Here is a 15,000-nt window from a genome sequence, read left to right as displayed (position 1 = left end):
CTTCTGAAAGTCAGGGATACGATAGGGTCGATGATGGGTGCCTGTGAGGAGGGTATTGTTGGAGGGGTAAGGGCAAGTGCGGCAGCGTGAGTGGTAGCAGTGGAACGAAACGGATTGGGGGGTTGCGTTAGAGATGAAGCTGTGGAACAAGACGTAACGTAGGTTGTGGGCTCGTTTGAAGGACGGGAGTGGTCGGTTAGGGAAGTGCAATAACGTTTTAAGCAAGGATGAGAATTATATCAGGCATAATAATATTAATGACAACATTGATTATAGAATTTCTATGAATAAGAATAGGAAAAAAAACGACTATAATTATTATAACAGTAATTGTTTTAATGGTCACAGAATGGGGATGCTAGAAGATTGACCGATGGAGATGAGAACATGGAAGACGCTAGAAGTAATAAGGCCCAATAGTAGAGAGTGGATTAGAGCCAACATTGTGAAAATTGACAGTAATCGTGGTGGAAATAGATGTGGAGGTGGAGATGGCTAAGTAATACTGGCAATATAGCCAAGGAATAAAGTAGGAAGGCAGTAAACATTAATAACAATGGTAAGAAACAAAAAAAAACATAACGAAGCGGGCAAAACAACGACAATAGTAGTAGCAGTAACAACAACAGCAGCAAGAACAATAATGTCCCTTAGTGGCTAATGATATGTGCATAACCGATCACGAGTAGAGGTAGTGGGGGAGCATCATAGCTATGTGTTGAGAGCAATTTTATGGGGTTTGGGTAAGTCCCCTCTGGAAACATGGGTATTGTCAATATCCTTAAACAAACATTATTCAGGGACCTTTTGAGCGGGATGGGCTACTCGATCTGAAGAAAATTCTAACTGGGCTCCACCTGCAAGGTCATGCGCTGTCTATCTTGACATGAGATCATGACGTGCACATATGGTTGGGATGCATGTACCTGGTGTACCCTTATTTCTTTGTTGCCCACAAGGGGCTAAACATAGAGGGGACAAACAAGGACAGACAAACGGATTAAGTCGATTATATCGACCCCAGTGCGCAACTGGTACTTTAATTTATCGACCCCGAAAGGATGAAAAGCAAAGTAGACCTCGGCGGAATTTGAACCCAGAACGTAGCGGCAGACGAAATACCGCTAAGCATTTCGCCCGGCGTGCTAACGTTTCTGCCAGCTCGCAGCCTGTGTACCCTTACCAGATAGGTAGTTATGATGGGTATATTGGGTTTCGTATATCTGTACGCCAGTATCACTTTGATGGCTTGTACTGCTCTCTCACTCAATAATAATAATAATAATAATAATAATAATAATAATAATAATAATAATAATAATAATAATAAATTGATGTCGTGCAAAAATTAGCCTTATTGGGCACAGCTCTAATCTTAAGGAATGTATTATCTGTCTGAAGTCCTTGTTGTGACTTAACGGATAGCTAAACGACTCCGGTGCAATTTTACCTACACTGTGTTATGAAAGCATAATAATGATAATAATAATAATTATAATAATAATAATAATAATAATAATAATAATAATAATAATAATAATAATAATAATTATAATAATAATAGTAATAGTAATAATTTGATAGTAATTTGATAGAATTAATAACCGCATAAGAAATTGTTAATAGAAGAAAGTAGACTATTAATGTGTAGTAGTAACCCATAATAAAATTCACTACTTGTATTATATACGATGTTTTACAACGATCTTTAAACCTCGCTATTACAACCAAATTTCGTCATTCAAACACAGAAATAAAGAAAATGTGACATTATTTAGGAACAGAATATCGCAACTGATGGACAAGAGAACCGAAAATCACTGTTCTTTCCCCAATTTCGGTCATCGTCTGCCCCCATTTTCTATCTAATGCTTTTACTCCACTATTCTTTCTATTCCTTCTTCCTTTCTTTACTTTAACCATTCTTTTCCAAATCATAATTTCTCTTCCCCTCTCGCATATTCTGTTAACGTTTTCTCAACCCGTTAATGGGCCAATTGAGTAAAGCTGTCAATATAAAACCCATAATGACCAATGGAAACAGGATTAATTCAAATTTACCGCAAAACAAAAAAAAATATGTAACAACCATTGTTTATGCCTTTGTATGTATGTTCACACGCACGCACACACTCAAACGCACACCCACACAGAGAATCTCATGCAAACATTTAAATAATTAATCTATACGAGACTAGTCATATTATGAAATATAAATAGGCTCATTCGGTTAAGAATAGAAATCCAGCTTAACTTTCAACTCGCCAATTAATGAAGATATATCTCTTATAAAATTATAGTCATGTGACTCCGTGTGTATTCGAAAATCAATACATATGAGAGTATGTATAATTTTAATATGCTTATTTACAATATTTGTCTCTGTGCAATTTCTGCTTGAAGGACGTATAGCTCAACTGATTGATATAATAATTGAATAATAAAATTAATTCACTAAATTATATTCCCTTCACATCAAGTAAGTAAACGGGAGTGAGCAGGTGGGGTGGGTCATAGCAGAAACGATCATCCCAAGGGGAAGTGCGATATGCTCAAAACTTCATTTGACCAAAAACTAATTTGGTCTAAGAAAATTACAAAGAATTTTTTTATGACAATTACGGTGGCAAGTGCAGACATATTTTGAGCTTATGAGACGCAGCCGTCGAAAACGTGTTAAGACAATAGCAGCAAACAAAATCGCTTTAAGATTGCGTAGTTTGGGTGCGAAATTAATTTTCATATTAGTCAGTTTAAAATAACGACATCGGAAAATTTCCCAAGGGTGACTTCTGCATTAATAACATATAGTAACTTAATGTAATTGAACCGAAAATTATATTCTGCTCACTATTATAAGTATGTCAACCCACAGTATGCTAGTTTATTTTGTGGTTTGTCTGTTTGTATTTTCTAGTATTAATATCTAGGTTTATATGTGCATTTGTTTTTGTGTTTGTGTGTATATGGCTGTGCTAAGAATTTTAATTATTCCCATTTTCAGCCGGAAGGTGCTTATTATGATTCACATGAGAGACCCATAATTTCAAAAGATTAATATTTATTTTGCCTGACCTCATAGAGTATGTTAGCTTCTGTTTAGTACATTTTCAGACAGAAGGTAGCTTTAGGATAATTAGGAATGCTATTGTTGTAAATTTCCGAATGTGTGATTTACTTTCCCTCTGAAACTGTACACTCTGAACCTTGTTCTATTAAGTGTCCTGTTAATTCTCCTGCAAAGTCTAATGCGACCCAATCATGTCTAATTGTCCCCTTAGCTAATGAATGTTAGGCCAAATGCCGTTAATATTTAAATTTCTGTAACTTGAAATATTTAGATTTCAGTTCCTTGAATTAATTTTTATTTTCAATAAAAAATACCTTTTAATTGCAGCTATAATTTCAGTCCGTAAATGCAGTTGGCTGAATGGGGAATAAGTTCAATTTCCAATCACGAGGTTCTAGTTCCACTCCAACAGTGTGGCATCTAAGGTAAACAGGAATTTATTCATCCCCATCTCAACTCGTACATTCTGATTGAAATTGAGTGGAAGAAAGAGATAAACTCTGACTGCACTATATCTGAAAATAAAAATGATACGTTGTTGTTATTATGTGTGACGTTAATTTTGCCAGAGAATTACATTATATGGGTTTGCAGAACTCTCGGCTACTTATAGATTAATTCGAGAACAGATAATTCAGTTTCACAACTGAAACTTCATCGAGAAATGACAGAGATTAACCACCACCAATATCAATGCACCAAACATTCATATTAGCTCAATTCATTATGTAACTTAGATTGTACTTAACACCATTTTCTTTGTGGTAAATTACATCTCTATGAAATATTCCAATGGTATTAATTTACAATGTATGGGGGATTTCGTTTTATACCTCGCAATTGCGTACTTGTCAATTCTAGTCCTTGCTTGAAAACTTAATTTACCGACGTTGCGTGTCTATGCGTTTTACTAAAACGGAAATATGTTTCGATTTGTCAACAAAGCTATCAAATATTTACCTTCACTCTTACCTGATTATGATTATAATACAATTGATGAAAGATATATATTTTGTTCATTACAGTACATAAATCAACCAATACTTAATGCTTGGGATACTTATTCATATTTCTATGTTTTTATAGGCGTTTTTGCCTGAGCGTATACATTGTGATTTGTTGGATTTGTGAGTTGCTTTTAGCAACTGACGTATATGTCAATATTTCTGTTTCTCTCTCCCTCGCCACTGCTCTCCCTCTAGCTGTATTATATGAATTTCCAGTGCAAAGTATCCTATTCTACGGATTTCACCACATAGTTATCTCCTTCAAACACGCATTGGAGTTTATATTTCACAATTTCTCTAAACACCTAATTTATGTTCCTTCCAGGTCCTGCGCAAGTCAGCGCACTCTCTGGTGTTCTAGCTCAACTCATGCCTTTCCTGAAGTTGCCGAACATTAACTCTATAAAGGGTAGATTTAGTAGCATTCAATCTCAGTGGTTAAAAATGAAATGTGACGCACACATCATATGGATTTCCTCCAAACGTTCTTAAAGCATTCCATGAAGATTGAAACACTAAAATATCATATATAACATATTTCGGTTCATGTTGAATGAAGAACCAGTTCAAACTAGATTGTTTTATACAACAAATGATATTACACCTCTATATCGAAACACTGCATCACATATCCCATTGTAAGTTATACACGCGTATGAAAAATAAATTATCATATATTAAAAAATATATATACGCGCGCGCGCGCGTCTGTGTGTGTGTGTGTGTGTGTGTGTGTGTGTGTGTGTGTGTTATCTTATATCTTTGACTTGTTTCAGGTGTTAGACTGTGGCCATGCTGAGGAATATGTCTTGAAAACATTTTAATTGAAGGAGTCGCCATCAGTAACTTTTCATTTTCATATTATATATGCACCAGCATGACCGCAGCCACTTGGCTGAAACACATAAATAAAAAAAAAAAAAAAAATATATATATATATATATATATATATATATACACACACATATATATTGAATAACACTGAAAAATGGATTCATAAAATTTGTTTTGTTGTGGAGGATAGACTATTCTCTGTGTGTGTGCTTATGCTTGTATACACACATACACACATACACACACAGGCTCACGCATGCACACAAAGACACACACACGCACACACACACATACATATATATGTATATAAAGACATTGTATCCGATTTTACTTAGGTAAATTTAACAAACAGAAAAATACAATTTCAATATCGCATAATTATTAGACGTATGTAACTAGATATTGTTTCTACATTATGATTTATTCGATATACATTTGATAAACGCTGTGTCACACATTAAGACTACTGCTAAAATGAAAAACAAATGCAAGCCCCAGGCCGCCGCTGCGTACTTTCCGCATTTCTGTGAGCACAGATACCTAAACTGAAATCACTGTTGCTATTAGTCATAATATAATCGCCATTGTATCTTATTTCTATAGTATAAAGAAGTCTTGTATCTTATTACGTAAATAATATTTGCTAGAACATGAGTTTTCATGCATGCCCGTTGATGATTATTGGATTGCTGACCGTTGTAATTTTATTAGGGATACTTTCTCACAGTTAAGTACATTTCTAACGAAGTCACCAATAGTATTGTGAGGCATTATGAGAAGTAATACATGAAGTGTTTGCAAAATAACTCGATGGCTTGGAAGTGTACAACATAGATAAAGAACATGTAACAATTGCAATTTCAGGCAGATTTGATCTTGTCGTTGATATTCAACTTGGTGATGCATTGGCATGAGTAGAGTATTAATTCAAGAATATTATCTACAAAGTTTCAATGAGAGTGAGTAGTTAGGAATTGATTTAGTGAGCTCCAAATAGATAAGTAAACATACTGCGATATCATGACACTACTTATGCTAATCAGTAAGATATCACTAGCAAAAGACATTGGAAATATCTAGGTTGAGCGATAGGAATTAATTTAACTTAAACGCTAAGCATAAATATTGCATATAAAATGAGTAGAATACACGTTTATATATATATACATATGTTGCTGAAATCGATACGTAAAAAGGGAGTATTTGGAGAGATAATTTAGGTCAAATAAAAAAAAAGGTCGCTATTTACAGGCAGAAATGAGAGATTTTTTCACAACTGATAACTCTTGAGGTTGAGATATGTATGTCGAAAGAGGTTAAATAGTATCATTCGCAAAAAGCTGTGTAATAAAGTTAATTTTTTTTTTCTCAACAATTCATTAATGATTCACTTCCGTGTATGAAAACAGTTACGATTATATAGGGAAAAAAAAAACATATATAAAATGTATGAAATAAAAGGAGCTTTAAAACACATGAAAATGAAAAGATATTAAACAACGTACTTCATAAACTATCATAGAAATAGTAATCGGTAATGCGAATAAGAAATAATGCAGAGGATAACATTAATTGAAAAACGGTGATATTAATGTATATACTAAATAAAATCCGCTTAGACTTACAGAAAATAAATTTAATTTATGAGATTATAAGATATAACCAAAGGAATTACATTCAAGCATGAAACATGAAACCGTACCTAAATAAATATATACAAACACAAATATATACACCTACGTATAGTTAGCACACACGGACAGGCATTCTATACATCAATACATATTTCTATATGTGTGCATTTGTTCGTATATAGTTATACTATGTGCGCATGCTAAAACATGAGGTATATATATATATATATATATATATATATATATATATATATATATATATATATATATATATATATTGTAACCACATATCTTGTTTTAACATCGTGGTGTTTTTCAATGCATCAATAGTAAGATTAATATAAATATGACATACTTGAGTATACAGGAGAAATTCTTAGATCTATTTTAGCCTATCAGACTGTAATCAGTGTACCTGAATTACTAAAGCGCAGATGAATATTAAATTGCTAAAAGTGTACAAGTCTGCCTTTCACTCCTTCCGTCTTTCTCTAAGAATGCATATTGTATGTGAATTACACATGCTTACATGTATATTAATACACGTACATATATATATATACATATATATATATATATATATATATATATATATATATATATATATATATATATATATATATATATATATATATATATATATATATATATATATATATATATATATGATCCTGTATGTATGTTACACACGTACGTGCGTGTGTATGATTTCTCTGTGTGCGCCTGTGTTTGTATGTGTTTTTGTTTTGCGTGTGCATATATGCGTGTGTATGTGTGAAGGCAAATAGAGTTTTTGAGACAGCAAAACGTGATACACATACAATTCGATGATTGAATACTTTCAAAATTATCAATTGCTTCAGAAACCTAGATTTGAAGGAACGTAAACATTTATACAGTTTGTTATAGTGCCTTCACTCTATAATTAGATAATATCTTGGAATATCTTTAGTTTGCAATAATGATCTTACAAATCTCATTTGAATAGACGTAATTAATTGACTAACATAGCAAAAGTTTTTTGAACTGATTATATCTGAAAAACAAAATACGTTTCTATCATCATTGTAAATACCTTATCTGAAAAGGATATTTTGTTACTGGCCACGATGGACTAAATATTTAGTGAATTATCACTGACTATTAATTGCTAGCATTTATTAGATCAAGCGTGCAGATAAAATGACCACAATACCAACATATCGAAGCGTAGGTAATTGCTTATATATTACATCAAATTTGGATAATTTTGAATAAAGATATCCTAGTAGCGATAACGTTTAGTATATTCATATGAATTACAAGCCATAATTAATAATTAAAAACAGTTAAATGTTTATTACAGTAGTATCTAGCGTATGACATGACAAGGAATGATTATGACTTACTTTTAATTAATTCAATGACACATGAAAATATTATATAGATTAAATAATTATGGTTGAGGCAACAATAATGGACTCATTTGTCTAACAAACAAAGGTTTAACGCCAAGGTTTGCGTTACCATTATAATTCAGCATTTCTTCTTAAACTAGAAGGGTGAGTCAAACTACGAGGGTGAGTCAAAATGTAATGCCATTTTGTTTAGGACAGGTATAATTACTAACACAGGAACATGTCTCATACATCAAAAGGAAGCTGGTCCTCTGTGGATCACATCCCTTCTTCTCAACATAGTCACCGTTTCTCTCAATAGCAATGTTCCACCTTCGAATGAGAGCATGTATCCCTGCCCCGTAAAATCTTGTTGACTGTTCTTTGAGCTACTTCTTCATTACAGTTTCACTTCCTCGTCACTGGAATAATGTTTGCCTCTCAAACTCTCCTTCACGGGAGCGAAGAGATGATAGTCCAGTGACAATGATGGTCCAGGCACGAGGAAGTGAAAACTGTAGTGAAGAAGTGGCTCAAAGAACAGTGAACAGAATTTTACGGGGCAGAGATACATGCTCTCATTCGAAGGTGGAACATTGCTATTGAGAGAAACAGTGACTATGTTGAGAAGTAGGGATGTGATCCACAGAGGACCAACTTCATTTTGATGCATGATACATGTTCCTGTGTTGGTAATAATACCTGTCCTAAACAAAATGGCATTAACTTTTGACTCACCCTCGTATCTTTACGTTCACCATGAGGCGGTACGATGACCTGCAATCGAATCAATACCACTGCTGCCTACATAGTTTATTAAAACAAATGAAAAATCCTCATACAAAATCTCCCATTTATCTCAGTGAAATAACACAAGTACCTGCTACATTACGGTTATGTATCTTGCTGAAGCCTTATTTTTAAACCGATGCAATGTAACACAACACTGTATCAATTTTACGAAAGATACTATTGAAATTATTCTTGTTACATATGCATACGTTCACTGAGTTAGAAACAATCTTACTACATTATGATCCAACTACACCCGAGGTTAACAGGTTTATAACTACAATAATATTATAAAATTATTTTATACTTAAACTTTGCTTCCTTAAATTTATTGATCTTAACTCTTGGAAATATATTACTTAATATTACCTTATTTTGAAATGTTGAACAAACTGTGTGAATTCGAGAAATACTGGCGGTACTACCATCATTATCATTACGCTTTTACTCTTTTACTTGTTTCAGTCATTTGACTACGGCCATGCTGGAACACCGCCTTTATTCGAGCAAATCGACCCCAGAACTTATTCCGTGTAAGCCTAGTACTTATTCTATCGGTGGTCTCTTTTGCCGAACCGGTACGTTACGCGGACGTAAACACACCACCATCGGTTGTCAAGCGATGTTGGGGGGAGGGGGGGACACAGACACACAAACATATACACGACGGGCTTCTTTCAGTTTCCGTCTACCAAATCCACTCACAATTTATACCCGTCTTTTACATATACACTACCGTAGAATTTTCAGATTATGGGCGTTTCTCATGCGTAAAATGATGGAAATATCTTGTATTTAATGGCATGTGGGTTCATTTTCCAAACTTAATGTTTCATGTAGTGTGTCGGAAGCGTCAAATCAAGCGCAGCCAGTGAACTTTGAATGATTCAGTTGCAGCAAAAACTACTATCGCAGACGACGCGTCGGAAATCTACGAAGTCTTTGTTTTCTAGATAGACGTCATTATTTCGATTATTATACTCACGGCTACACACTTCACTGCATTAGACTCTGTTATATACATTATCGATTCTAGTACAGTATATCTAGGGACACAATAGCAAGTACAACGAATATTACACCACTACAAACATAACTACCGAGATAGGTAATCACAACGGTGTTGTTTGAAAGTTGTTCACTCAGTCTACGGACCAATATATTTTAAAGCTAATTTTGAGTGCATCAGATATTTTCTTTAACATTATTACCTGTATGTCTATAGCATGTCATTGTCAATTTATAAGCTTCATTTCATAAGCTTGCACATATACTAAACTGATATTAGCAACCATCTTTACTCGGTCTCATACACTCATACACGGTGACAAATACACGGATACAGAGTAACACGCAACTACACGAACAAATATATGTTTACTCTGTCAGACGGATACAATATAATTGTCTTCGTGATTCGCTTTCAGAATTTAAGGAAATGTAATGCAGCGGAGAGAGATAATCCATAATACAATAAATGTATCAATCACGCATGTATTTATAAATGAAACAATTCATTACAGATATTTTAATAACTTTTCTTTTGTAAATGAAAGAGAACTTTCTTTGTACAGCATCAGTAATGCGATATTTTCATTAGTTAATGCTCTAATATAAAAAAAAATGTCTTCCCGGGGACATTACGATACATTTATTTACAGGTAAATCACAGATAAAATTCCTATAGGTGTAATGTTGTGGTTGTACAATTGTATTTAGTTTCACAATTATTGAGAAGCTGCTGCCCATCCCTGTTTTTGGTGTAATTAATAATAACATTGCCATAATTTATAAATGCTGAGGTTGCACTTCTAACAGTTAATTTTCTACCGCATACCTTTATATTCATTTAAGCATCATCGCGTTGCCCTATGAAATCATCAGTTGTCTTCTGTTCAGTTCATGTACAATTAGAACTGTAGCTTATTTGGCTGCTAATATAATGTTTACTGTAAATCTACGTGACAGAAATGCGTGTAGGTGTGCTATCCAAAAACTATTAAAAGAAGAACAATGACCAACACAGTAAATTTTGCAAAAGAACACGTGAATTTCCAAAACTGATATCGTGAAAAAGAAATTTATTTCAATTCAATTTTCACTCAATAATAGTTTTAAAATTTGAAACAGGTAGCATATGTTATATAGATGGAAAAGGAACTTCTTACTTGTATTCACGATAACGTCTTCAGCGTTTTCAATTCATCTATCCCGTCATCCACATTTGCCGAAACAGCAATTACATCTATCCATCATCCACATTTATGACGGAACATCAATACCCGTAATGAAGTTTTGAGGTCTATATAATTCAATTTCATTTTATGTAAATGTTTCGAAGAATCACTGAAGAATAATAAAATGTCCATTATTAATTAGTTTAAATCTGTATTTATATTTTTAAAAAGTGTGTGCTTCATTTTCATCATAAGGATTTCAATTTAGAGATAAAGGCAGCGAGCTGGTAGGAACGTTAACCCACCGGGCGAAATGCTTAGTGGTATTTTGTCTGTCTTTATATTCTGAGTTCACATTCTACCGACGTCGACTATGTCTTTCATCCTTTCGGGATCAATACTCGATAAATTAAGTAGGATTTACGTACTGGGGTTGATCTAGTCGACTGCCCCCATCATCCAAAAATTTCGGGACCTGTACCTAGAGTAGAAAAGAATTTATTGATAAACGCATACTAATATTAATCTCCAATTTTTAAAATTCTGAAGCTTTAAATTGTCACTAGATATTCACAAATTCTTATTTGAAAACCACTAATGCAAACTATTTTTGCATATACATTATTTCCATTATTACATAGGACGGATATGTCCTCATTTTTGTTGTTGTTACTACAACGTTTCGTCTGATTTACTCTCCAGCCTTCAGGTATCCAGGTGGCATTTTGAACCCAGTTCTGGGTTCTCATTCCTGAGGTATTTCTTGCTGATAGTGTTGTTGATGTTGTTGTTGTAGCTGTTATTCCTTCAAATGGAGGAATTTCACTATGAAAACTTAAAGTGTTTTTGAACACTGCCGATTTTAAACTAGATTCTCCCTTCCATTCTTATTATTCTGTCCAATTATATTCCTGGAGAGTTGACTTAGGATGGATCTGAACTCAAAACAAAATCTACCATCAGGAACATTAATACAATACATACTGCCGGATGTTACAGCGATTCTCATGAATTTACTGACACGTTTAAATCTCTAATCATAAATCTCAATTATACAAACGCATAATTTTTTTGTTTGTCGTAATATAAAACAGGAATAGCGAAATTTTACTTCAGCGCAACGCAGTGTTTTACAGACCAACTAGAAGAGGTATTTGGCGGTAATCATTTCAAGAGTTAGCTGTGAAAATCTGACGAACGATATTAATTTACAGACATCAAATTTTATATACATATTGTCTTCTATTTGCACACTGTATGTATGTATATATATATATATATATATATATATATATATATATATATATATATATATATATATATATATATATATATATATATATATATATATATATATATATATATATATATATATATATATATTTATTTATTTATTTATGTATCTCTCACTTCTCTCTCTTTGTGTGTGTATATATATACATACACACACACACACACACACACATATATCTGCATGCATAAGTCTGTCTGCCTATGCGTGTATGCACACACACACACACAAACATATGTCACAAACATCAATTGTAAGAGCGAGGGAAGCACAATGACGGAAACATAAGTACAAGGTAAAAATATATTTAACATTGTTGATTTTAAAATATTTTTAAAACACCAATAGTTGTAAGAATCCAAATGCATATATATCGGAGTTGATATTAATATTCTTTAGTAACAGCTTTTATTTTAATCTATAATTTCTGTGAATCTGGACTCCCTGCAAACATCGATATCACTTTTAAACAGCGATTAGGTTCTTATCTTTATCAATATTGGTTTGATTTTATGTTTATATTTATATATATGTTACCAAGTGTTTTTGAGAAATATATTTGCGTATGATCAAAGGGTGAAATAATCAATGCATCAGATATAAGTATATCGATCTTTTCTGTTTTCATAACGCCTGATTATTAATACGTAAGATACCGCGTAATTTATATTATGCACCCTCTATTTCATTCCTTTAACATACATAATACTTTTTTTCTACATTCCTGACAGCTTCTCATTTCGTGTTTCTATGAAGCAAATCGAATATTGATTAACCGACGTTGCGGATTCCATATGAGTGGATAACATAAATTGATTAAAAAATTATATTTCTAATGTTGAAATTCGAATATGTCAGCTAAATTCCACTGCAAAATCAAACAGTATTAGGATATTGAATGATCTATTAGTTTACACATACCATATCAACTGATCACACGACGTCGATGGTACATATATATATATACATACATACATACACACACACACACACACACACACACACACACACACACACACACATATATATATATATATATATATATATATATATATATATATATATATATATATATATATATATATATGCCATGGCGATCGCATATACTTACACAATGTGTGTGGATTTATAATGCCCGTTTTCTGTAAAATAGTTAACATATATAACATGGCAGTGAAAATATGTGTTCACATTTTCAAATTGTTAACTTGAAATCAAGTTGGCAGATAAATATACATATACATACGAATATATATATAATAAAGGTAAAACTTGAACTAATGATTTGAATTAAGAGATAAGCCCCGTCAGGATAGTGTTTCAATACCATATAAATATCAGAATATTGTGAAATGATTGCACAGCTCTATAGAAACAGTTATTTCAAATATCATATTATGTTAATGCGGTTACTGAGTGAGTTATTATACTCTCATAGCGATTAAATTCCGAAAAGACAGAGGTTAAATCCCTGTCATCTTCGATAGACAAATAGAACCAAGGCAAAAACACTTCGAATATCGAGAAAATGGATCTCCGATGTTCTCACTACACTCACAGTATATATATATATATATATATATATATATATATATATATATATATATATATATGTGTGTGTGTGTGTGTGTGTTGTTGTACTTGGGGATGGTCATATTGCCAGTTTAGCCAATATATATATATATATATAAACTCGATTGCTCTCATAAACGAGAATACTAAAAATGAACTCGACCGCTCTCAAAAATTAAGTATTAAAAAACGGAAAAAAGTATCCAGAATCCTTGTCCGGTACCTGATCGAGCCCAATGATAGTCATGGAATGTGAAGGTGGGTGTGTGGGCCGTGTTTGTAATGATGTGTGTGTGCTGTATGCAGTGGGAACATGGACAGTTTTCTCTATGAAGACCTTTTTTAGTCTATCCCCTGATATAGTGTATTTACGACCATTTAAGATCTAAAGGATCTACATACGGTGCTGTTGACCCAGGTTTAACAACATCGTTGCGCACAAAATCGTGAGTCCAAGAAGTAAAGCTTCCTTCAAAGCAGAGCTAGAAATGCAATTGTCATATAGGTAAGAGTTTTAACCACGAGCGATATATTCAACATTGGTAAAACCAAAAATTGTCGAGGATAAATTAAATTTATTGTTGCTAAGTATGTTAATGTTATTTAGTTACTGAACTTTTTTCCTGCCATTTGTTTATGTAGCTTGATTTCTTGATCCATCAGTTTCTATTAGGATAGAGGGGCGAGAAAAATTAAAAATAGAGAAACGAAATTAAAACTTTAGAAGCAGCAGCACTACCATAATCTACGTGGAAACAACGAGCGTGCTTTCGAGGGAGATAATCAGAGATCGTAATACCTTCATGGATAGTAAATTTAAATAATAATCCAGAATCCTTGTCCAGTACCGGATAAATCCCCAAATATAATTAGTTCATGCCAATGACGACGCCAAACATCCCTGAAAGTTTCATCTGAATTCATCCAGTGGTTCCTGAGATATCTTTCCACGGACAAACAAACAAACATGATTGGAAACAATACCTCCGCCTTTGTGAAGGCGTAGTTAATAGTTAATACTGACGTTCTTCAGTTCATGAAACTGTAATTAAGAATGTTTTAAATGTTCACTATTCGCTATAATTCTTAAACGTTAATCGTCTATATAACTGAGCGTAAGTTTCCATACAGAAGTATATTCTTCATCGGTTCTAAACGGGAAAACCAGAATTTTATGTTGTTATTCAAATCAAGAATTATCTAAATAAGAAATATAATGAATTTTATTTTAGTGACGTCGTTTTCCT

At 33.0% G+C, this 15,000-nt stretch overlaps 1 protein-coding gene and 1 long non-coding RNA gene across 13 annotated transcripts in view; one reads left to right on the top strand and one right to left on the bottom strand.

Annotated features, from left to right (window-relative positions):
- LOC106870672 (beta-1,3-galactosyltransferase 5) overlaps positions 1 to 15,000 on the top strand; it is a 266,266-nt gene that overhangs the window by 133,701 nt on the left and 117,565 nt on the right. For 2 of the 8 annotated variants that reach the window (XM_052978568.2, XM_089348682.1), the window contains one exon: positions 3,398 to 3,495. The exons of the other annotated variants lie outside the window; for them this stretch is intronic. The gene's annotated coding sequence lies outside the window, so the exon portion shown is untranslated. The remainder of the gene's footprint in view (positions 1 to 3,397; positions 3,496 to 15,000) is intronic. 8 annotated transcript variants of the gene reach the window in all.
- Positions 1 to 15,000, bottom strand: part of LOC128251597 (uncharacterized) — a 181,621-nt gene that overhangs the window by 162,940 nt on the left and 3,681 nt on the right. For 2 of the 5 annotated variants that reach the window (XR_008267208.2, XR_008267205.2), the window contains exons 2-3: positions 10,882 to 11,059; positions 3,385 to 3,585 (exon numbers count right to left, since the gene is read on the bottom strand). The exons of 1 other annotated variant lie outside the window; for it this stretch is intronic. This is a non-coding gene — a long non-coding RNA (uncharacterized LOC128251597). Of the gene's footprint in view, positions 1 to 3,384; positions 3,586 to 10,881; positions 11,060 to 15,000 lie in introns of those variants that run through there. 2 more of the 5 variants (XR_016240987.1, XR_016240986.1) reach the window with 2 other exon arrangements.

Source organism: Octopus bimaculoides, chromosome 1 (genome assembly GCF_046866305.1).
Source record: "Octopus bimaculoides isolate indiv1 chromosome 1, ASM4686630v1, whole genome shotgun sequence".
NCBI lineage: Eukaryota > Metazoa > Mollusca > Cephalopoda > Octopoda > Octopodidae > Octopus > Octopus bimaculoides.
Note: the sequence above shows the minus strand (reverse complement) of the source record. Positions and strands in the feature narration are given on the sequence as shown.